A 23061-nucleotide genomic window follows, 5' to 3' on the forward strand; every position below is an offset into this window, starting at 1 on the left:
TGGTGATCCATCACCGATATGGTCATTCCCGACAATCCCGACACTCATATGTGCCTGTTTTGAAGCAGTTGCTGCTTTACTTGCTTATGTGAATGTGTTGGTGAGTGAGCCCAACAGCTTCCGTTTAATTATGCCAGCTTTGTTTGTAGCTCACCCAGTCACGCGTGCCGAGACGAACTTGGAATTCGTAGGCATTGTTTTCATTTTCTTCTGTTGTTTCACTTTTTCTCATCATCGTACTGCAGAAGTCTTCACTGTTTTCGTTGCGACCATTACTGGTGATTGTTGTTTGTCATGGTTCTACCTCTCACTGCGTGACAAAATTTTCTGTCAGCGATAGTTGGTTGATGCGTTGACGAGTGTCGAGTGATTGTCATGATATTTTGCATCACTGAGGATCACCGATTATCGATCACCATAGATTGGCAACATTAGCGGTGGGAGAAGCAAGGCTCTCTGTAAGAAGATTGAATTTGGCAGAACTGGCATCACTTGCCTCCATAGAGTAGAAACACATTGTATCAGTCGTTAGTAGCTAGTTGAGCAAGTCGGACTACCGAAAAAAGTGTTTGTTAACGGGATGCCTATTTTGTGTATTTACTTCTGAAAATCCGATGCCTGTTACATGGTGTCAGAAGTAAAAGGATAGCAGGACACTTGTAAAAGGTGCAGTGTAATTTTTCGAGCGTTTAATTTGCATTGCGATGAAGTGCGGTTTGGTCGCGAAAACCGTGGAAACGAATGTTCCAGAAGCATGAAGCGTGAATACGAAAACAAACAGTTGTGTGTGTGTGATGCCGAGTCATTTGCATCGTCCGAGGGTTGTATGAGTGAAACGTTTGACTTATACAATCACGTCGGCACATAAGTGAGAACAAAACAAAAACAAATATCGCCGGATTGTGTTCAATTACGCTTGTCATCGAAGCATTTGGTGGATATTGCCTCCCGCGGAAAAATGTTGCCATGGAGGCGTTTAAGTTCAATATGATCACTCAAAAAGAGAAGCAACCATTTGCTGATTTCGAACTTACACAACTTGCATACTGTGAATACGAATGTTCGGCGTGCCATGCATCGTATGCAGACCGTATGTTGTGGGACAGAATCATCATTGGTGTGCAAGACAAAATGTTGCAGCTCAAGTTATTGAACGGGAAGGATGATCCATTATTGAAAATTGTAGAGACATGCAAAATCTATGAGGCAGCCGCTGAAATTAAAAAGTTACTCAACCGGAAAGCCATGCATAGCGAGGTGCACACAGTAAACGAGTCACCACCCAACGAAAGCAACGAAGTCGCTGTGGTCAAGGCTGCTACGTGTTTTAATTGTGGTCAACCGTACAGCGTGCGTCATCGTCAGTACTGCCCGGCGGCCAATGTCAACTGTGATGCTTGTGGACGCTTTGGGCACTTCAAGAAGTTTTGCAGAACGCCGAAGAAAGGTAACAACATCAACGGCCAAGCAAACGGAGGAAGGCCTGGTACTTCGAGACGGCCGCCGACTAGTAACGCTGTTCACAGTGAGTCGTGTGATTAAACGTTACTACGAAACTCTGAGCATCGAACGGAAGGAGAAATGCGGTCAGAATTGATGTTCTATTAGTGATCAGGATCACAAGTGTGTTGTGAAAGCGCTTAAGCGGAATCCCAATGCTTCGGTCAGGGATGTGGCCAAAAAGTGTTTCGTTCAGAGAGCCAAGGACCGGGAGGGACTGCATACGTACAACGTGCAGAAGGCTCCAAATCGTGACGAACGGCAAAATACGGTGGGAAAGCCACGGGCCCGGAGACTGTACACCCAGATGCTGACGAAGTCTCATTGTCTCATCATGGATGATGAGACCTACGTCAAGGCGGACGTCCGGCAGCTTCTGGGACTACTGTTCTTCACCGCCCAGCACAAGTTTGATGTTCCGGAGGAAGTAAGGAAGCAAAAACATTCAAAGTTTGCCAAGAAATACATGATTTGGCAAGCGATCTGCTCATGTGGCAAACGGAGTGCGCCGTTCGTGACTATCGGGACTGAAAACGGGGAGATCTACCTCAAGGAGTGTCTACAGAAGCGGCTGCTTCTTTTGTTGATCTTCTGGTCAGATCTAGCTTAGTGCCACTATTCAAATGTTGTCCTGGAGTGGTACGAAGCCAAAGAGGTCATTTTTGTACCCAAGGACATTACACACGCAACGCAACGCAATATTGAATGACTTCCTCGAATGTATTGCATGGGAACGTGGTTGGTGAATTTTTTAAATTGACACCATTTTCCCGGTTCTTCTTGGAGCAACTAAAATTCCAACTATTTCTCGGTTTAGTAGTTTTTGTCATAGACTACGTTTTTGTGGACTATACTGGGATGCCAATAAAAAAATTGTATGACGAATTAGTGTCAGGTCTAAGACGCTTACAATATGGTCACTTTTGAATGAATTTCAATTTTCATTGCACTATTTGAGTTAGATTGAATGTAAGATTTGTTTGGTATAAAGATTACAGATGTTTATCAATGATTAACTATTGAAAATTGATCAAAATTTTTAGCCGTAATCAACCAATCACGTGCTTGCTTGTTATGACTATCGAGAGAAAGGAAAGCTGGGCCGATTGTGTGAGGTTATGGAATAGCGTACCATCATGATTTGTGTGGAGGACGTTCAACACACTGTTAGACGTTATTATAGGTCGACTCGAAGGTCAACTATTGAAAAACTCGTTCCAATATCAAAATTTCCACCAAATGGAAGGATAACAGCTAACATGTTCAAATGGACAGGGCTATTAAATGGAGGAGAGTTCAGATGAGCGGCACAAGAGTTCTAGTCATAGCCATAGTAAACATTTATGATGTTAGGTGCACTTTGATTTCTATAGCTTTTTTTGCCATGACAAACATTAGTATGTTTCCAAAAGTTGGGTGAATATGTTTGGAACCATATTAGGCCGGAAAAAATCACAAGCTTTTCTTTTGTCACTCGATGCTCGCACCAGTCGAGGGGGGGGGGGGGATAAAAAATAAATAAAATAAAACATTTAAAATTCGTTTTACATTATATCTAAACCGTATATTTCAAACGCTAACATTTTTTCTTAGCCTTCGCTTTAGCCTTATACTTCTTTGAAGCCGTGATTTTTGACACTAATGCCACAAATGTTGACTTTATTATGTGTAACACTCGAGTTTTCAACAAGACATTTCACGCATAAGTTTTTGTATCCTTTCAAGGAAGAACATTGGTGATAATGTAGATGAATAGGATCAAAGCAATTGATTTTTGGGCATTGATAAATTCCGGATAAACCATCAAGCGGAATACCACAAACGTAACGAAACGTGCTTCAAATCTAACTTGACGTATGGATTCAGGAAGGTCAATTCAACAAAATCCAAGCGCAATATTCAAAGAAAGGAGCCAAAATCCATCTTGGTTGAACATAAATACCAAATTTCATCAAGGTCAATTCTATAAAATCTAAGCGTAGCTTTCAAAGGACAGTATCAAAATCCAACTTAGCAGAAAAGGAAAACCAAAAAAAAACCTTTTCGAATTACAAACCCGGTTCAACCTTCACGTATGGATTCAGCAAGGTCCATTCTAAAAAATACAAGCCTATTTTTCAAAGATATGAGCCAAAATGCAATTTGGCAGAACCGAAAAACCAAATTTCTATGAAAATACGGATGGATTCAGCAATTCGGTAAAATCCACTCCTATTTTTCAACGGAAGGAGCTGAAATTCTACTTGGCTGAACAAGAAACCTACGTACTTTTAAGAATTCAAACCCAGTTTTCTAAAAAAAATGTGCATGCTTCAAAACATTTAAAATCACCTATGGATCCAGCAAAGCCCATTCTATAAAATTCAAGCCTATTTTCAGAGATCGAAGCCGAAATTCAACTTGGCAGAACAGAACATCAAAGTTTTTATGAAAAAAACGTACTTTTGTGAATTTAAACTCGGTATTCTCAAAAATTGATGGATTCAGCAACTTCTATTAAAAAACAAGCCTATTTTCCAAAGATAGAAGCCAAAATTCAGTTCGGAAAAACAGAAAAAAAATTTCTATTAAAATACCTTCTTTTGTGAATATTAATCAGGTTCGTCCTTCCGGTATTCAGCAAGTTCCATTCTATAAAATCCAAGCAAAAATTTCAAAAGATTGAACCGAAATCCAACATGGCTTCAAAAAAATCTACCATCACGTATGAACTCACAAAGGTCTATTCCATTACATCAAAGCCTGTTTTTAAAAGGACGTAGCCAAAATCCAACTTGGCTGATCAAGAAATCCAAATTTCTATAAAAATACGTACTTTTGTGGATGTAAGCCCAGTTTTCTCAACAATTGTGCTTGCTTTTAAAAAAATCTACCATCAGGTATGAACACACGAAGGTCCATTCTTTAAAATCTCAGCCTACTTTTCAAAGGATGTGAATCTCACAAAAACGAGGAAGGGATCTAAGGGAGCGGTATCTACGGTAAAAGTTAGGTAAATCATTTCAGGAAAGCTCAGACTAACATTCAATATAATTCAATCACTCAACAGAAAAGTTTGGACTCTCTAAGGAAGGGCTTGAACCACTTCAGAAAAGGTTGGACACCATTTGGAAAATTTAAGCTCAAAAAATTATCGGTTCACTTCAGAAAACTTTCTACACTTTCACTAATCAAGATTGTGTTCTTGCCAAATGCCAAAGCAGTTAACAAAAATCTGAAGCTCACTGAGGAAAATATCAAACCCGTTCTGACTAGTTTGGTTTCAGTTCGGAAAAAGTTGAATCAATGCAGGAAACCTTGGATTCATTTAGGAAAAAAATTAATCAGCTAATGATGCCTCACTTCAGAAAATGCGAAACCAAATCATTAAAACAGAAAAGTTTAGACTCAGTTAGAAAAATATTGATGACTTATTCGAAAGTTTGAACTCACTTCAAAAAAGTTCAGACTCAGTTTTGAATCTGCTTTGAAAAGTGGCACCTCAGTTAGGAATTTCCTGAATCGTTTCTGATTTGGTCTCACTTCTAAAAATTTCAAACCAATATTGAAAAGATAAGATTAAGCTCGGAAATTGTAGAATCACTGTAGAAAAGAAGTGAATCATTGCAGAAAGTTTGTTACTTAAGAAATGTAAATCGAATGCAAAAATCAGGCGACTACGGTGAGCTGTGCACATCGTAATAATGTCGGATAACGGTCGGATTTCAAGGACCTGTCATGCCGTACTGGTCAAGTACCAATTTATGTGAAAATTCTTTAAAAGAACAAGGTGATACAACAACAACAACAACATAATAAAATCTAGCAAAGCGAGTATCCAGACCCAAATGAATTTGCGAAAAATAAATATACACTGAAAGTTTTATTTTATTCCCCCCTCGGTGATATTTCAAAATTTTGAGGGGGGGGGGCGGGGGTGCAAAAGAAAAACTTGATATTTGTTCCGTATAGTCAAAGTCGATTTTAAGATTTATTCAATAACCGCTCAAATAAGAAAAAAAATATTTTTGAGTTAAATTTCTAAATCATTTGTTTTGTTTTTAATATATGATTGCATGGGGCAGCAAAAATAAACTGGTAGTCCTACGTCACCAACTCGATTGTTTTTTGGACACAACCCTTAACATTTTTTTTCTGATAGATTAACCTGTATACCGCACCCTCCCAATTCCGTAGGACTGGCTTGGCGGTCTTTTCACGTGAGCTTCAAGGCCTAACCTCAACACGTTTGCTGTACAGATTGGCTGTTAAGGTGGCTTACTTAAGACTTTCATGCACATCATCACCTCTTCACTGCACAGTTATCATTTCATCTTCACGTTATGGCAGATTTTCAAGAATTGAATCATCCCCGCATTCAGTGCAGCAGTAAAATATACCATTAGGGTGTATCATTTTATTTTCAATGTGTTACATTTCTTATAGGCCACAGTAAGATTCATATCCCCAAAATATGAGTCTGTGCAAAAAATGGTATATATTGATGCAGGTTTAGAGGTCTCGCAAATGGTTTGGAATTTGTATGGGAATAACACAGCAACAACTTTGTAAATTTACATTTGCCACATTAATGAATTTACGGGCCTTAGTTGAAACATACAACATTTTTCATAAATGTGACTATTACAATAAAAATTAATTGAATTTTAAACGAACAACATCTTCTTCTTCTCCTTCTTCTTCCTTCTTGCATTTCAAGCTTATTGCATATCGCATATTAGGTTATTGCGTGCTCTCAACTTAGTGTTCTAGATGCACTTCCACAGTTATCAATTGAGAGCATTCGATGCCTGTACCATTTTTGCATTATCATAATTGTGTGGCAAGTACAATTATACTTTATGCTCAGGGAAGTCGAGAAATTTTCCAACCCGAAAAACTCCTAGACTGGACCGGGAATCGAACCCAGCCACCTCCAGCATGGTCTTGCTTTGTAGCTGTGCTTTTAGCGACTAAACGAACAACAATGTTCATTGAATTACTGATCGTGTATGGAAGCATTTTAAATTTCACTTATATCGCTCTAACTCTGGTTCTAGTTTTCTAAATGCTGAAAAAATGAATACGTGGTTGCTATCACAATGGACATGTTATGGTCAGTTTGGCAGCAAATCAAGAAAGATAAAATTGCGCTACAGAATAGGATAGATTGGTAGTTCGATATGGGCAGGACTACAACACCAATTTCAACACCACTACAACAACAGGATTTTTTTTAACTAATGTGGTTATTTTTCCAGGCTCATTTACTGTAGCTTTGCGGAGCCGATATTCATTGTTTAGATAACAAAATTACTTAATACTAACGTTATTAAAGCGGGGCCGATTACTCGTGGCTAAATAGCAGCCTATTGGTTCATGGTCATGGCAAAATCATATTAACTTTCAACGTATGGACAACCAGAATCAAAGTTAGAGCGATGTAAGTTAATTTAAATAATTTCCCATACTAATTCGCCAAAATCTCCATATACATTTCGAACCATTTATGCGCCATCTCAACCTTCATCAATCTTTACCATTGTATTTTTGGGCTATGAATCAATCTGAAATTGTAGAAAAAAATTAACACTATTTTTTTTTCAAAATGAAGCACCCTAAGGTACCATCTGCCAGAGCGAGTTAAACTTACATTTGATGAGCTTTCCTTCCATTTGATTCCATCGTATTTACAGAAGCATTTACGTTTAAAATATGCAAACTAGCTTCAATATCTTTTCCCAGTCAGTGCAGAAGCAGCCTCAGTAGAAACGCAAAGCCATGTAGGAAAACGGCGGGACTCCTTCGCATTGCGGCACCTCGCACTTGGCATATTTTTATTTCTCCACCCGCAGCTTTGTGAAGGCTGGAGAGTGAAGCTATGGCATATCCTTTACAGCTGGCACAAAGTACCGGATGGCGAGGCAACGTCGGCAAGTGAAGTCAGTTGGGATTACTTTTCGGCTGCCTTTCTTAACTCGGTGAGACCGTCTTTCGCTTAGTAAGTATATCTGTTTAAATGTGGGCGCTCTAGCAAAACACATACACACTGAACATACAAACAGACAGAGGAAATACAGGATGCAATTGTGTTCTTTGTCGATGCCACCATATCTTCTTGGGAGAGTACATTTGCTAGTTCCAACCAAGCGAACCCATGAACCGGAAGTGGGATAAGGCGTAGTCTGCTGGAAAAGACGACGGTGACCCAAGAGAGCAGCAAGTGATAACAAAACAGATACACTTGTACATTTTTGCTGCTCGGAGGATTTCGGAGTTGTTCAACATCGGTTCCAAATGTTTGCAGATTCATTTGCAAATGTTTAAAGATGGAAATGACATGCATATATAGGTTGCTTCCAGTTGCTGGCTGTTCCTTTGAAGCTCAAGAAGAGCAAGATGGCGATAAAAACCGAGAGATAAAGATTTTTTTCCCACATGTACAAACGTTGCTACCAGTGGTAGGTACAAAATCTAAGGCCAAGAAGCAGCAGCAATGACAGTGGCAACCATTCAGGAACTGCAATCAGAGGATACATTGTGTACATTCCGTCTTTTGCTTGTTCCTGAATGGCACTAGCAGAGAGGAAGTAGGGCTGCCTTCACAGACTCTGTAGTATTTTCTGTGTGCATGAAGCCAGTTCAGGGACGACGGAAGAAATTCTTGGCCTCCTCTAGCAGCGAATCCGAAGAAAACGGTTCGGAAAAACTACAAATTGGAATACATTTGAATGTCCCACCAGTCAGTCTCGTATGTATATTTAATGCTGTTAGCTTAGTATTATTGGATTTTCTTGTTAAATAAACATTGTTGAAATATTTTACTAGGGCTTTGCCCCCGCCGCTGCCATGCCCTTTGTTTCATGTTTATCATATCGCTTTCATGCCCTTCTTGCCACAAATCTACATATTTGGCTTGGAACGCCATCCTGTTGCTGCTTCGGTGATGATGTCGTTCGAAAACGCAAATAATGCAACAGAACACACTGGGAGACTTTTTATCCACTTTCAGAGAAAATTATAACGTTCTAGGGTTGGAGCCCAATTCGGAGGAATTAGGAAACCAGCACACAACACAGTTCAAAAACACTTTATCTCAAGAACTAGGTCTACAAGGTCTGTGGTTGGCTTTAGTGAATGCAAAATTGCTCTAGATCATCACAATGTTAGGAGACTGTCGACCCAATCGGATATGTATGAACAATAGACTGATGCAAAATTTGAAATTTTCACTCCACAGTGTTCAAACGGTTCCAAATCGGGTCCTGATCAGCCTCCGAAAGTTTAAACTCATTTGATAAGAAACTGACATGGCACAAACCATTTGAAGTTTAAATGGAAATTACTGTGGGGAAACAAAACTTTTTGTTCATTGTCTTATAGCATTTTTACATATTGTACTGTTATCAAATTCTATTGCTATTCTTATGGGAATTTTCATCAGCTACAACTTCGCACACAATTGTTTTTCAGCCAAACGTCAAATTAAATAGTTATTAATTGTTTAAGAGATTGATAATATGGCAAGATTAAGCAACTGTATTGTGGGCAACACTGTGTTCTACAGTGTGACATAGTAGCCATGATTTTTGTCCTCTATTCTACGCGCCATAAACACCAATGTTGCCTGCTGAACAGTTGATTGAGCATAATCATAAGACATCATTGACTTGAATCATCAATAAGTTTTGTTTCTTACATTTGATCGTTGACCAAAGTTGTAGCTGAGAAAATTTTCAACAAGCTCAGCTATCATTTTTTTAAAGTAGAGTGAACTGGTGAATTTTGAGATAGATATGAACCGAAATTATGGTTTCTCCATAGTAATTCCCATATAAACTTCAAATGGTTTGTGCCAAGTCAGTTTCTCACCAAACGAGTTCAAATTTTGGGATGCTAATTTGTGCCCAATTTGGAACCGTTTGAGCACTGTGGAGTGAAAATTTCAAATTTTGCATCAGCAGCGGAAGCCCAATCCGCGTTGGAAAATCCTACCAGAGCAGTTGAATTATCCAGTCTCATGAGGCAACGATAGAGTTCCTGACATCCTGTCGTATCGAATCTTGATTCCCAGGAAATAGTTGATTTTTCCGCAATCTGACATTTGGAACATCTCGGAAAGTGTATTCTTGATGTCCAAAACCGGATCCAAATGGTCGTTAGCAATCATCAACATATAGAATAACGTACACATTACCTTTCCTAGTGATCTTGACCAGCAAATAAGCAAACGTTTTGAATAAATGATGTATTTTGGTGTACAATGATAAATAATTCGGGTTGTCGAATGATGTGCTGAAAAAATTATTGGGACCGAAATATGCGCCTTTATTCCGCTGTTTACACAGATCTGACTAATTTACTTATTAAAAAGCTTTTAAAACGTTGACTGTCTTCCGAATAATTCAACAACAGAAGTTTGATCAAATAATAAACTGAATAAATGTCATTTGCACATACATTGACGCTTTATTTCGACTGTTTTCAATAACATGCTTTATTAGACGTCTAGCAAGTGTTTTCTAGCTCCATTATTAGATTTCATTGCATTGTTTTAAAATATTGCTGAATAAAGGTGCTATGCGTACATATTTTAATCGCATGCTTTGCAAATGCTTTTTAAAAGACATTCACAATTCCACAACACATAACAACAAGACAAAAACAGTAGAGTAGTGGTTATCGTTTCAGCTTTCCATGTAGAAGGCTGCGAGTTCAATCTCAAGCTCAAACCTTTCTTTATTTTGTGTTATGCGTCATATTAATTTAAATCGTAATCATCAATCACATCACTCACGACAAAGAATTATTGGATCTAGTTTAAAACATAACGCAGCAACCTTTCCTTCGAAATTGGAAGGTGAAGAGGTTACATTGGACAGCAACGTTCCCACAGGACCTTGAAGGAGCAAAAGCTGTGATCGGGAGTGCTGATAGATATTCAGTTGAAAGTGAGCTTTTATATATTAACTGACAATATGATTTATTTAGGGATAGGACCGATACAATAAATTGATCAAATTAACAGAAAATGATTGAAATTAATTTATCTCTCTCTTGGAGTTGATTGTATATTTTTATAATTAGCAGTTTTTTGATCGACTGAATCTATTCATATTATTATTAATATAATAAAATGATGAAAAGCTGATTCCCCCTGTTGGAGTTGAGTGCTTCTTTTAAAAACAAGCAGCTTTTTTTTAAGATTTGAAATATTGATAATCACACTGGAAGTGCTCGCAAGTAATTTCTGTCTCTCTCTCTTGGAGTTTAGTTCTAGATGAAAAGGCGTTCGGTGAGAATGGTGGATTCACTACGTGAAAGGTGTTCCGCAGAATTTTATAATACTTGCTTAAATGCCAGAATAGCTCATGTTTAAACAAATGAAAACATCAAAATAAATTATTATTTTTCCTTCTTCAAAGCATGCACTGTTCTTTCATATTTATACTTTTGGGTTTAATGGTTGGGAAAAACATAATTTATTGGATATTTTCTATTCGTTTAATCATGATAATTAATTAGGATACTGCGATTGAAATATGCTTTTGAGACTTTCAGATTTAAAAATGCACACTTTGAACTTTGGAAAATTTGTGATTATATTAGATTTTTCCTTTTTGTAATTTAGAGAATTTAAGATGAGAATGAGAATTTCTTTTCTTCAGCCCTCGCCTTGGCTAGTTTTTGCACCTTGCTGTTGGTGGGCGGGCTTAATTTCATGCTAGTGGAGTGTTGGAGACGGTGGGTTCATGGTCGGCGTTGGTGGCTCATGCCGATATAGAATGGCGTCATGGGCAGGCAATGGGGATTACTAAGCTTTCCCTCTCTGATGAACCACTGGATGAGAAAACCAAAGATCTAGCCTAGCAGTGATAGTATCACACTTGTTACTCCTTTAATTGAGAGCCGCGTCGTAGTACGCTTACGTATAGGCACTGACGTTGGGTGTGATACTGGCGGGTTTTGTCGCAAATCACTCTTATTTTATTTATTTTTACGCAGATAGATTCATTTGGGTTTGCAAGGGAATTATATTATTGAAATATTTCAGAAAGTGCCCAACAGTGCTCCTTCTATTTGCGTGACAAGCTTTCATTGTTGTTTTTATTGAAGTATTACTGAGGAAACAATGTTAAACATCATTTTTGTACATGGTATTGCAACTAATATTATATGTGCTTCATTTTGATTTGGGATAAGTGTTTGAACTATGACTCGGGATTTCCACTGTGGTGTCTTTCTATTGTGACATACCCATATGTATTTTTGTGGTGCCACATAGTGGAAACGTGAGAGCGTAATTGGAACATTTACCCTATACAATATACAATTTAAAATTAGCTTGGAAACTAACTTCAAAGTGAAGCATTTTAGTCACTTGAAGGTGTCACCTGGGACGAACAAAGATATAATTAATATATGTCAAAGCCAGAAGTACTTGAAACACGTTAAATTGTAGTTTAAAAGCATCGGTTATGATTGTGTAGGTAGATTAGAGATTTCAGTTATTTATTAAATAAACTTCAATTAGAGAATTCAGAAAGTTAATTAACATAAGAGATAGGACGCGGGGGGTCCGCTTAGGGAGGTGACTAGCCTATGAAGTTATATAATAAATCTTCCTATTTAGTGTATTTGTTAATTACAAACAATGTCAATAGCGAAAGTCATATCTTCAACCAGGCGCTTACGAATAAGTGAAGTTTTAGGAAAGATGTGTTAAATATGTTGATAGGGAGATCGAAGTGTGCCTTGGCCGCGATTAAACGTGTTTGTTTTCTATTGCCGGGATTTTTTGCGATAATCTTCTGTCAGCGTTTTGGCTGGTGGCGCTACGCCATCCGGAAGAATTTTCGTTTGAATTATTTCCAAATGTATAGTCCAGTTCAGTTTTTACGTATTCAGTAACCGTGTTGTGCCAGTGTTAGTGATTTAGACCGTGAAATCAGCATGGAAAGAAAAGATTCCCATTGGTTAAACCCTGTTAAGCCGTGCCGTTCTTTTCTGGATACTAATTTGGTGAGCCCGTTCCTTAATTTTTGTGGTAATTCTATGGTAAATATTTTTTTTTTTTAAATCATTAAATACACGTCAATCAAATTTTGCGCTACTGTTTTATAAAAAGTTTCAGTACATTATCAGCATCGATACTGTACCGGAGCGGGGCTTATTGTAAGCAAAATCTTCGGAAGCATGCGATCTTGAAATGGGCTAATGGGTATACGGTGGAGCTGTCACCTTTGAACTCCAGAGTTCAAACTTTTTGCAGTCATAAAGAAATGGTTACAGGTAGATTTTATACATAATACCACTGCCAGACCACTGCCAGACAGGAGTGTGATTGTAGATACATACAGTACATACAATAAATGAACGAATGAAAAATTGCATCAGTCAAATGTGTCAAAATAAGTCTGTTTTTTTTATAAAATCTTTATTCTAATCCTAACATATAAACATGTCTTACAAGCTAAGCTATTCTAAACTAATTACAGGCATTTATTTCTAAGAAGAATTTGAAGCTAGGCAAGGAGATCATATGTCGTTCTGTTTCCAAAATATATTGACTAAACTGAACAAATTTTCTTAGAATCATAATTTTGTCATCCCTGCTAAACTCTTCTAAGGTTGGAGCTATCAAACTGGAAAAGGTTGAGAAGCGCATTAAACGAGGATCAAATCTGTTTAGTAAATGTCTAATAAAATAGTTCCATGACTGATTGACCGAAAAACGTTTACAAAATATATGCTCAAGATCTTCGAGGAATCCGCATGATAAGCAATTAGGGTTGTCAGCAATACCTATGCGATACAAATGAGCTCTGTGATCAATTTTCCTATTATAAAGTAAATTAAGAATAGATTTTTCATTTGAGTTCAGGTTCTTTAAGTTAATATTATTCCAGACACGTGGCCAATTGTTTTGTTCTTTAGTTTTTTTAAATTATAACTATATTCCCTAAGGGGTAATTTATATAACCAAAGAACCGTGATTACTAAAGACTCATAAAAAAGACAAGCGTTCTACTTCAAGTCACAAAACAGTTCAACCTGTGTGCTCTCGTATATTTCGCAGGTAAACAATCGACAGCCAAACGTATTGCCCGAAGGCTTACGAAGTTTGACGTCTGTTCATTCGAACATCACATATCGAATGCGCAGGGTGCGCGTCGGGTATAACAATTCTTCCCCTTTTAGAGCAGATATTGAATTATGTTTAATACTAGTTATAAAATTCAAAGTTTAAAAATATTCAATTAGTGAATGCTTAAAATACAAATCTTGAGTTATTTATGCTTATTCGAAATGACCGTAGTCTAAATTTTAATCATAACAAAATTCATCACTTCGATTTGTCTTCTTATTACGCTTTGATCTCCTTGGTTCCAGTAATTCATTTTCGGAGATAACGCGTTTCCGCTTCCTGTTGTTTCGAATACTTCCCTTTGGAAGTTCATTATTTTCGCCATTGCAAACCTCCGTTCTGACATTCGCATCCACCGGTGTATTATTTGTGAATTCACCTGGTCCGTTTCGTTTGATTAGGATGTTTGACCGTTGCCCGGATGACGGGTCCTTACGAATCCTGATCTGGTTTCGGTGTGCCATTGCTTCTACGCTTCCAATACGTATCTGAAAGGTATTTTTAGAAAACTTTTTTTAAAAATGTTGCCTTTACCCATCTGGCATGATAGTGGGGATTATGGTTCCTGTACCACACATCATCCCCTGCCATCAGATCATCAAGTGCATCATTTGAATGCTCTGGGATTTTTCCGACTGAAGTTTCAGTTATGATATCATCATGTTTATGTGGTACTGTTAAATGTTGTTTATAATCTTTTTTAGGATTAATTAGATCTAATATAGTCTTTGGCTTGTAACAAAAAATCCTTTCAGATGGAAAATGTCCATCACTTGTCATATTGTTGTTTCTAAAATTGAACAAGAAAAGGTTTATCTGGTCTTCCATCTCTAACTCCGCCACCTCTGGTTCCATTAAGAATTTCTTGAGGACCTCTTTTACTGTTCTAACTAATCTTTCAGCTTGTCCATTACTTGAAGGATTATAAGGTGGGCTTTTCATCACTTTAATTCCTTGCCTCTCGAGAAAAACTTTGAAATCGAAGGAGTTAAATGGAGGACCGTTGTCCGAAACTAATATATCTGGTAATCCAAAACGTGCAAAACATGACACTAACTTTTTCAAGACCTTATTGCAATCAGTACCCTGTCTCATGTATTCTATTTCAATCCATTTGGAGAAACTGTCAACCATCAATAGATATGTACGATGTTCAAAAAAGAAGAAATCTATATGAATTCTACTAAACGGTTTAGTTGTCGGTATCCATTTGGATGAACTCTTCGATTTATGGGGTATTATCATTCTGTTACAGGCATCACAGTTTGTTACAAATAGTTCTATATCAAGATTTATGCCAAACCAGTAGACCATCCGCCTTGCAAGCTGTTTCATCTTCACTACTCCTGCATGATTGCTATGTAAAAGTTTTAAGATTTGTTTTTGGTATATCTTAGGAATAATTACTCTGTCCTTATAAAGCAAACAACCGTCGACTAAATCTAACTCTTGTTGGTTTGCATAAACATCGGAAAACTGTTTTCCCACTCTTTCAGGCCATCCGCTTAGCATAAAACTTCTGATTTCGCGCAAAAAGGTGTCTTCTTTAGTAGCCTCAGCTATCATTGTGTAGTCAATTGGAATATTCTTGCTGAAATTTATACTTTTAATAACTTCCGTGTCTAATTCTTCAGGAACGTCCTGCTTTAAAGGAAATCTGGAGCAAAAGTCAGCATTTCCTAACTTATGTGAAGGTCTATACATAATATCAAAATCATAAATCGACAAATCTAAAATAAATCTTTGAAGTCTAGTCACGTAAATCGAATTGTTTCCTGTTTTCCCAAAAATGCCTACCAAAGGTTTATGGTCGGTATAAACTGTAAAATGTTGCCCATACAGGTACTTATGGAATTTTTTTATGGTGCAAACTAGCGCTAAAGCTTCCAAATGTAATATTGGATATTTCTTTTGGGCCGGATTTAACGAAAAGGAAGTGAAACTAATCGGTTTCTCCACATTATCAACTACATGAGCAATTAATCCACCGAGGCCATAACTAGATGCATCCGATATAACAACAATAGATTTCTTGGGGTCAAAAAATTCTAAAAAATTAGTCTTTACTAAAAGATTTTTGCTTTCATCGAATGCTCGCTGACAATTGTCGTCCCAAACGTATTTTACCTTATTTTTGAGTAAATTATACAAATTATATAATTTAGAAGATAGGTGTGGTATGAATTTATGGTAATAATTTAACAAACCCAGAAAAGATTTTAATTCTGACTCATTTTTCGGAGCCTTTGCTCTTTCAATAGTTGATATTTTCTCAGGGCACGGCATTAGACCCTTTTCACTGATAACGTGTCCAAGATAAGTGAGTTCTTTAACAAAGAATTTGCACTTTTCAAAATTGACTTTAATGTTAGCATTTGCTAGTCTTTCCAGAACTAATAGAAGTTTATTTTTACAATCGTCTAAGGTTTTCCCCGCAATTAAAACATCGTCCAGATAACATGATACATTTATAAGCCCATGCAAAACCTTGTCCATTAATTGCTGGAAAATCGAAGCGCTTGAAGACGCTCCTTGAGGGAGCCTGTTATAAATGTATAAACCTTTCATGGTGTTAATAACAACAAACTTTTTTGACCTTTCAGTTAACTCTAGTTGTGTGTACGCCCCTTCTAAATCTAGAGCACAAAAAATCTTGCATCCAGCTAAATTCGCAAAAATATCTTGCGCTGTAGGTAATGGATATGAATTAGTCAAAAGACATTTGTTTATGGAAACTTTGCAGTCAATCACCAATCGAATGTCATTGTTTTTCTTAATAACTATTATTATTGGCGAAGCCCATTCACTTGTATCTATTGGAGTAATGACTTTTTCATTTTCTAATTTGTCCAAATAATTAGCAACTTTATCCTTCAGCCTGTATGGCACTTCATAAGCCTTTTTGAAAATTGGAGTTTCATCCCTCAACACTAATTCCGCCTTGAATCCTCTAATGGGCAAAGAAAAATTCTTTTCAAACACTTGTTTGTATCGTTGTTTAAAATCTATGACAGCAGTGTCACTGAACTCATTTTTTAAATTATTTATAGGCATAGAATTTGTAAAAAATTGTCTCCAATTAGGGTAAAACACATTTAGCCAAGTTCGGCCCAATAAAGGGTAGAAATCATTTTCACAATCAAGGATTAATAATTGCATTAGCTCTTCTCTACCATTCAATTTTACCCAGACCATCGCCTCTCCCTCAATTTTGAGTTTAGAACCATTTACCACAATTAGTTTTTTGTCATATTTCCGTAGTGGTTTGACAAATTTGGAAAAATATCGATTTTTACTAATAACAGTTACCGACGATCCACAATCTACTTCCATTTCCAAAGGATTTCCTTCTACATTCACGTCAATTACACATGGATCATTTATCTTATTTATAGACGATACCAACATACATAGTAATTCACCTGTATCACTCTCCTCCTCATCCGAGTCTTTAGTATGCATCCTCTCCATAAGTTCGGCAATATGACGATCAGCCGAAGGACCCGGTCTGTAAGATTCAACCAGATTAACTGTATCCCGGTGAAGATTTTTTAGTTTAAAACATTTTTTTTTATATGACCCTTTATTCCACAGAAATGGCAAATCATTTGCGAGTAATCCGGCTTTTGTCTGCCTGTGACTTCTCCTTCCCGATGAAAGTTGATAAATTTCGGTCCATGCTGCCGCTGTCCTCGTCCATGTTGTCCATAGTCATATGGTTTCACACCGAGGCGGGTTTTAACCGGTCCCCTGCTACTTCCAGTTTCCCTATGAAAATTGTCTTCCTGTTGATTTCTCCCCATAGCTAAAGTTCGTCTCAGTTTTCCGTAGGCTGTTCCATATTGTCCTCGTGAATCATTCTGGATTGCCGCTATCTGTCCCGGACTTGCATCATGTCTTTCTTCAGCAGTACCCGCGTTAGCTCTAGCCACCTCCCACGTTGCTATTATTTTCTCTGCATTTGTTAATGTTAGTTTCTCCTCGCTTAGAAGTCTTTGTCTCAAATGCTTATCCTTTATTCCCGCAATAATGCGATCGAGGATAGCTACATCTTTAAAGTTAGCAAAACCGCAAAATTCTGCTTGTAATTTTAACGCCAATACAAAATCTTCTATTGTTTCGTCAGGGTGTTGTACCCTGGTGCTGAATTTATAACGTTGGACTAAGTCCGGGTCAATTTTATCAAGACGATTTTTCAGCTTTGAGATTAAGTCTTCAAAAGCTGCCTCTTCAAAATTACCCGCCGGGTACAGCAGTTTTATTTCTTCAAACATCACTGGCCCGCTGAGGGTAACAAAGTAAGCCATTTTGTCTTCTTCTTTTATATTATTTACCTTAAGGAAATATCTCAAACGCGTGTACCAGTCATTGAAACTGGTGCCCCTACGATAGGGTTCAATGGTACAAGCAATGTTTGATGAACTCATGATAATCTTTTTTATCAGGAAGAATATATATATATATATATATAGTTTAAAGTCTTCCTGTAGAGTCAGCACAATTGTCAAGTAAGAATTCAAATAAGAAAAACAAAACAAATCCCAATTGGATTGGTCAATAGGATAGAAATAGTTAAAAAAAAGGCTGATTTAGAGTTTGTTCACTAAAAAGAAGTATAGAAAATGTTCGACTCACCGATTAATCCTTTGACCTTAGTCAACAAACGACCGTTGCCGTGCTGAAAGCCTGCTACTTCACCTGTACCAATGGGAATTAGTGTTCTTCAATCGTCCTGTGTACTGAAAGGCTGCTGCAGGAGTATAATAGCTACTGGTTCGGATAATGGGCTCGAATATGAACCTTGCTGTAACGTACCAGTAACGTCGACCAGCTCCTGTCAACCGAAATAGTTGACAAATTATCCGAAACCTGCACTGAATGTCCACTACGAACAGCTATAAATCGACCAACCAGTTGAAAATTGTGGTAAAATCACTCAACAATTGCTTTAAACACTCGTTGAATTGTGCTAAAGGCTCCGGGATGACCAACTTTTTCCAAACGTTGTTGGGTCCGAAATTGTTTGCCTCTTCTGGGAACTTGTAGCTTTTATACTAACTGTGTGTTCGCTGGAGTATCGCCGGAGATACAAATTGATTTTTCTCGTCGCCACTTTTAAATTATAACTATATTCCCTAAGGGGTAATTTATATCACCAAAGAACCGTGATTACTAAAGACTCATAAAAAAGACAAGCGTTCTACTTCAAGTCACAAAACAGTTCAACCTGTGTGCTCTCGTATATTTCGCAGGTAAACAATCGACAGCCAAACGTATTGCCCGAAGGCTTACGAAGTTTGACGTCTGTTCATTCGAACATCACATATCGAATGCGCAGGGTGCGCGTCGGGTATAACAAGTTTCAATAGTTGGTCTAGGCAATGATCCAATTTTATCAGAATATAGTTTTGTCATAGAAAAAGGTTGTGTTAGATCATGTTCGTAAAACAAATTCATGAAAGAAGGATACATATGTGGTAATATAGTAACAGGTTTCCTAATGACTACTGACTACTGATATTAGGCAAAATATAATTTTTCAACAAACACGTGTCGGTCGAATTAGGATTTATCCCAGGCTACTATTGTAGAAAAACGTAATTGATAGATATTGGGCGGAACGCGTCGGAATTGTTGACTGCTTTCGGGAACATGATTTCATTTTAATAACTTGTTTACTTGTTTAACCAGTGCTTAAGCAATCGTCACGTCGGTCATAGCTTGTTATGATAGCCTGAACAATGCGTAAAGAGCAAACCGCGAAATATTGAACGTCGCGTGAAAGTGGAACTTAATGAAGGCCTAAGTGCTTTTTCGTAACTTTTAGTTTTCGGATTAGAAAAATCATCGGTTGCAGGACAGTGTTACCGATTTATATTGGATAATCCAAAGCTATGTTGATCATTATAACATTAAATTTTGAATAACAAATGATAAGACAATCTTATTCAAATGTCGTAATAATACCTCTGACCAAGGAAAAATGATTTATATAGTTTTCATAAAAGTTGACGATACAAATACTAATGAGGAAAGGAATTCCGCATTTCCTTTTCCCAAGTCCTTTTCCTCTCCTTCCCTTCCCTTCTTCTCTTTTCAGAAAGCGAGTAATGGCGCTATAACCATATGGCATATAGGGCTAGGACAAGAGTTAGTGCTCAGGTCCCAACCGCTAGAAGAAAATGGTAGCGAGCAAGGGCGCTATAACCTAGGCGAATACAGCATTCCCTCCGTATAGGTTACGTCCGCACACCGCTCTCTATTGTCCTTCGACTGAGGTCGGCTGGATGTATTGAGGGATGGCAGTGGGTTGGCGGTGCCGTCCACGCTTGTACGGAGGGAGGACTGTACGCTCGAACACAAGGGGTAAATACCTGTGTTCCATCCCAGGGGATCGGACAACCAAGGAGTGTACATTAACTTTCTTAGCTCTGTCACTCCCAACGATTTATATAGTCTATTTTCAAATCCAGCATACGGAGCGGTTGGTACGGTATGTCCCCGCTCTTTGATTACCTGTGGATTAAATGTTAACCACTGTCTATACTTATTAAGTAGACATGGTAAACATTCACTTCCACAAAAATTAACTAAACGCTACACAGTAGGCCTGGCCGCTTTATTGTTTGTTTCACATCCTTGATGTGCAGCAGGCATTAATAATGACAAGAAAAATGATAGATGTATCATTTTCCAGGATTCTTTCAAGTACTGGCTGTGTATGTGTAGACTAGACTAGACTAGACTAGATGTGTTAAATATGTTGATAGGTTTGAAATAAGAATTAGGATTGTTGTGCTTTAGTTTTCGGTAAGGTATGATGTGTCAACAAAACCCTTTTGAGCAAATTTTCCAACATCAAATTGATTGAGTGATTTATTGAAAGACATTGCGTTGCGAAAATTGACAAGTCATACATCTAACATAGTAGTAGTAGCAGTGTCGCATAATCTTATCACAATTGCTGCAAATAGTGCTGGAGGGGCCGGCAGGGCAGAATATGGATCAAAACTAACATAACTACTAACACTAAAATGATCCCGGAACTAACACTTATCCATTTCACTTTTAGTTATATATTAGTTTTATTTTTCTACTAAGTCATCTATGCTTCTTTCTATTGTTTGGTCAAGTACAACTAATACTAATCTACCTTTATGTATGTTTTACTCCCTTTTAACCCATTATCTTTATGAATGGCGAATCATATGACGTGAGACACGTATAAGCTGGTACTCAAATAATTACTTCGAACAGGATATCAAACAAATTCAGGACCAATCCAAATGAGACCAGAAACCAACAAGGCATCGGGGCGTTATATACTTGGAGAGGTATTTCATAAATAATCAAAAAGTGGTAAGTTAAAATCATAGTGGAGCCAAGGATCATGAGAGGTAATTGTCAATAATTCATTAATTAGTAGAAATCTCGATAACTGTTTCAAGGGAGCGTATCGGCTTTTGTAGGCGATGCGTTTGGTCGTCGATTTGGCGTAGCTGGTGGCTCGCCCGCGCGTGCTGACACTATCATCAGATAGGGGAAATTTTCCTTTACCTGCTGGTGGTGTTGATAAGCATGTGCGAGCTGCCGGTTGCGACGGATCGACGATCGGATGTATTGTTTGCAGGAGCTGGTGGTTCCCTTTGAAAAAGTAATCGAGAAATAACCATATTATCCTGTAATTGATATTACTATTTTTATATGTCAATAAAATTAGTCATGACAGAGTAACAGAACGAGTTTAAAAACAGATGGGGAAGGACAATAGACACAAGTTGACACAATAAACAAGACAAGTGGGGGTTAATACACAAGACAAAATGACAAAATAAGTGACGACAGAAGACAAGACTGGGACAAAAATCAAGCTTTTAAAAAAACAAGAATGCGCAATTATATTATCAAAACTATTTGGATCAGCACAAAAACAACAGTGACCAAACGGGCACCATAGCCTAGGAACGTCTGTGTGTTGATTTAAAATAGAGGCTCATAGAGGCAAAATTTATCAATAAAAGGGGTCCAGTGTAGAGTTTAAGCAAGTTGCTGCCACTGTAATTACCACAAAAAAAAAAGAATGAGAATTTCTTTTCTTTTGAGATTTTTCCTCCTTGAAAAAATTAAATAAGGGTCATTCCAGCTCCAGTGGGTACACCACCTGTTGTCGATGTCACCGATTTGAGCCAAACTTGGTTGGATTTGGAATGTTTTGACAGCGTTTTTTTTTTTTTGAAAGTACACGTGTTTCAGTGGTGAAAGTTTCGTCACGACACGTGTAGTATTAATAAAGTTGTACTAGATGGAAGACGAGACGTGGTCAATTCCAAATAGCAGGAAAAAATTTGAAAATTGCCCGTTCCCGGACGAAAGTTTAATCTGGTCACAGCACGGGATGATGTTCCTACATAGAAAAAAGTTCTGAATTCAAACTGTCGCGTAAAATCTCCTCTCGTTTAATTTTCAGCTATATTTGGCATGAACATCTTAATTGTATACAATACAGTTTTGCAGAGTTACGCGATTTTGCGCTTAAAATTACATGAAATATCGTGTGATATTACGCCAAATCTAGCGTTAACATGTGCGCTATAGATTGCAGAAATTTATATGATTTTTCATAAGGTGTAGATTTCCCCTAGAATTCAAGTTTGTTTTCACCGATAAATTTGTGCGGAAACTGATGAAAAAATATGCAGCTCCACACTGAAAACTAAACTCTTCATCACCAACAAAACGATGGACTCGAAGCTGTATAAGCAAGAGTGCCTGGATAAATGTACGCTATATTTAATTAAGGCTCGCAAAGGTCCAGATTTGGCAAGCTGCCACTACAGCGGAGAGGTGCTACAGTTTTACCGCGAAAATAAGGTGGATTTCATCGACAGGGATATCAATCCACCCAACTGCCCACAATTCCGCCCAATCGAAAAGAATTGGGCAACTTTCAAGCGGAAGTCAAATGATGGCTAGATATTGGAAAAAATGGCCTCTGAAGTTGACAAGTCAAGTGTGCGGCACATAATGGCGAGAATTCCAAAGAAAGTCCGCGAGTTCAACCGAACGCCGTTGGAGCAATTTAATAAAAGTACAATAGAATACCTTCATTTTGACCAGAGATCAAAATTATCGCTGATGTGAGAAGAGAAACGGCACTTTTTACTCGTACAGAGAATGAATAGTTAAAGCAAAGAGAAAGAGAACTTTGTTCAAGCAAAGATATTCTCTCGAGGAAAGTAGGCATGATAATTTCGTCTTTATCGGTAATGTTTGCCGATAATTTTGTTTCCTTTTCGGCATTTTTTTCCCGGTGATAATGGTTTTTAACCCTTCTCTAGAACCCGATTTTAATCTTTCTTCAGACAAAACCGAGCTTGTGTTGCACGGGACTGGATTCGCGGCAGTATGAACAGCGTTGCCAAAATTTGACGTAG

The 23061-nt window shown here is 37.7% G+C and overlaps 1 protein-coding gene across 1 annotated transcript in view; it reads right to left on the minus strand.

The window, feature by feature from the left end:
• The window catches only part of LOC135710239 (neural-cadherin-like), a 1396020-nt gene that overhangs the window by 1082456 nt on the left and 290503 nt on the right, over positions 1 to 23061 (minus strand). The gene's annotated exons all lie outside the window — the stretch shown is intronic.

The sequence above is a fragment of the Ochlerotatus camptorhynchus genome, unplaced genomic scaffold, assembly GCF_037179485.1.
Source record: "Ochlerotatus camptorhynchus isolate MF236.1 unplaced genomic scaffold, CSIRO-AGI_Acam_v1.1 ptg000372l, whole genome shotgun sequence".
NCBI lineage: Eukaryota > Metazoa > Arthropoda > Insecta > Diptera > Culicidae > Ochlerotatus > Ochlerotatus camptorhynchus.